The sequence below is a fragment of the Coregonus lavaretus genome (genome assembly GCF_964263955.1).
Source record: "Coregonus lavaretus genome assembly, chromosome: 36".
In the NCBI taxonomy this organism is placed as follows: Eukaryota; Metazoa; Chordata; class Actinopteri; order Salmoniformes; family Salmonidae; genus Coregonus; species Coregonus lavaretus.
The window spans coordinates 4,380,517-4,383,702 of NC_140023.1; positions in this window are offsets into that span (position 1 = coordinate 4,380,517).

A 3,186-nucleotide genomic window follows, 5' to 3' on the forward strand; every position below is an offset into this window, starting at 1 on the left:
CTTAATGAATGAAGCTCAATGAGTACCTTTTCACTATGAGTTCTAGCTATGTTTCTTGAGTGTTTTTGTCTCTTGGCTGAGCTATCGTTGTAAGGTGAACATCTTCCTCAGGAGCAGAGGGATGTATTGAATCTTCTGAGGCAACACAAACAAAGCACCATTTCATTTTCTTCTGTTCATCTCCCCTCTCTGCCCTCCAACCCTGTTGAATTATTTATAAACAGGGTTATTGCTTTTTACAGTGAAAACCAGCCTCTCTTGACAGAGTCCCTATCTGCTGTTTTTAGCCTGAGCTGATTTTGTGGCTGCTAAGAATTGCTATCGTTTTAGTGGAGCAGATGGTGGTTGTCCCAAGGACACCAGCTTCCAGGAGAGGAACTCACACTAATTATGAGAGGGCAAGATTACAGGAGAGGAAAACACTAATTATGAGAGGGCAAGATTACAGGAGAGGAAAACACTAATTATAAGAGGGCAAGATTACAGGAGAGGAAAACACTAATTATGAGAGGGCAAGATTACAGGAGAGGAAAACACTAATTATGAGAGGGCAAGATTACAGGAGAGGGACATACTAATTATGAGAGGGCAAGATTACAGGAGAGGATCTCACACTAATTATGAGAGGGCAAGATTACAGGAGAGGAAAAACACTAATTATGAGAGGGCAAGATAACAGGAGAGGGACACACTAATTATGAGAGGGCAAGATTACAGGAGAGGAACACACTAATTATGAGAGGGCAAGATTACAGGAGAGGGACATACTAATTATGAGAGGGCAAGATTACAGGAGAGGAGCACACTAATTATGAGAGGGCAAGATTACAGGAGAGGAACACACTAATTATGAGAGGGCAAGATTACAGGAGAAGAACACACTAATTATGAGAGGGCAAGATTACAGGAGAGGAAAACACTAATTATGAGAGGGCAAGATTACAGGAGAGGAACACACTAATTATAAGAGGGCAAGATTAAAGGAGAGGAACACTAATTATGAGAGGGCAAGATTACAGGAGAGGACAACACTAATTATAAGAGGGCAAGATTAAAGTAGAGGAACACTAATTATGAGAGGGCAAGATTACAGGAGAGGAACACACTAATTATGAGAGGGCAAGATTACAGGAGAGGAAAACACTAATTATGAGAGGGCAAGATTACAGGAGAGGAACACACTAATTATGAGAGGGCAAGATTACAGGAGAGGAACACACTAATTATGAGAGGGCAAGATTACAGGAGAGTAATACTAATTATGAGTGGGCAAGATTACAGGAAGTCAGACTGCCATCACGAGCAGCAGGGGTCAAGGAAGGGTTAGAGGAACGAGGGAGTGGTACAGTTGTAGAGTGGATGGGTGAGGGGTTATCAGTGTAGGTTGGATGAGTGACAATGTTAAGTTGAATGCTAAGTAGACCTAGGTGCCTGTTAGAGTGAACTTTAGGGTTATTGTTTAGGTCATGAAGAGATTGTAGGCTATCACATTAGTGAAAATGTTTTTAGTTATGCTTCTCTGTTAGAACTGATTGGATCTGTTGTGGTGTCTCAAGGATTTCTGCCTCAATCTCAACATTCCATTACTCTAAATCACGTGTCAAACTCATTCCACGGAGGGCCGAGCGTCTGCGGGTTTTCGCTGCTTTCTTGTACTTGATTGATGAATGAAGGTCAGTGATTAGTTAGAAACTCTCCTCACCTGGTTGTCTAGGTCTTAATTGGACACAAATTGAAAGGAGAAACCAAAAAAACTGCAGAACCTCGACCCTCCATGGAATGAGTTTGACACCCATGGTCTAAATCATAAGGATCTGTGAAGTAGATAACTCAGTCTTATCAAAAAGCCCTGGTCCTATGTGGCAACGTAGTGAGTAATGAATTGGCCCAATTGAGCTCTATACATCATACACCTTCAGTGTAGCTGCAATTCCAAGATCTAATGAAAATAGAGTTTTTAGTGAGAGAGTGGAATGTATGTATTTTTCTCATAGAAGGGGGAAAAGGACATACCCATCCTTCTCACTGTCTTCTATTTCATGGTTATTGATGCCTTTTAAAGGGGCAATTTAGGCTACATACAGCCTAGTCCTGCTCGCAAGCCTCAAGGCACTCTGCAGGAGAGAAAGGACTACATATTGCCATTTTCTAGGGTGTATACCTTTCTTCAATTTATCTCAATATTGTGTTCTTAATAAAAAAAGCAGTATCCTACATAAGGAGATATTTTGTGGAACATTTTGTTGGTTGAGGATGGTTTGCGCTTGTGTACGTGAAGTTTGTTGTCCACGTCTGCTGATACTTCACCTCTAGTTAAACTTTAATTCTTCATCTTGATTCCTGTGTCCTTGGCTGTCTGGTTGTCAAGGCAACCATGCTGTCAGCAGGTTGGTTTCTAGTGCACTGTGTGTTAGATCATTCCCTGGAGACATATTGGTTCACATTAGCTTATACTGTTCACATACGGTGCCGGCAGGCAGTGGACTACAGAAAATGTATCTTGTGAATCATATGAGTACAGTATGTTTTCAGTTAATATGAGTAACATTATCACCAACCTTGCATGTACTGAAGGACCTGGAACACTTATGTGCATAGCTGATATTAAGTAAATCGTTTTCATTGAGATAGTGGTTGATGGACAGTGTCCTTCGTCCTACAGTACCGATGCTATATAGACAGCATCAGTCTGTTGAGGTAGGTGGGGCATCAGAACAGGCATCAGGAGACTCGCCCATGTGGCAGCAGTGTTTTGCTTTTTGTTTTTTGGGGGGGTAAGTGGCAGCAGTGTTGCCTGGCTCTGATTTCCTTCCCCGGGGGATTTCCCTGTGCCAGTCTGCAGAGGAGAGGAGTATCACATTACTGTTTGTTTGTGTGACGGGAGTCTGATACTGCAGTCCGGTCCTACTGGCACTGACTCTGTGTTCTTCACTATTTACCATTTTGACTATGAATAATAGATTAGTACAATAAATAATCTCATCAATTATCAAATTTGTATGTACAGTATATTATTTTACATCTGTTATTTTATGGAGTGAAAACAAAATATGGTGGTTTCTCTTTAAATTACATATTTTCCTTCTGGCTCATGTTTAAAAATTATATAATGTAGCCACTGGTAACTTACATACCTATCACACAATATATAAAAAAAACACACAGTACTGTATAACATTAAATAAC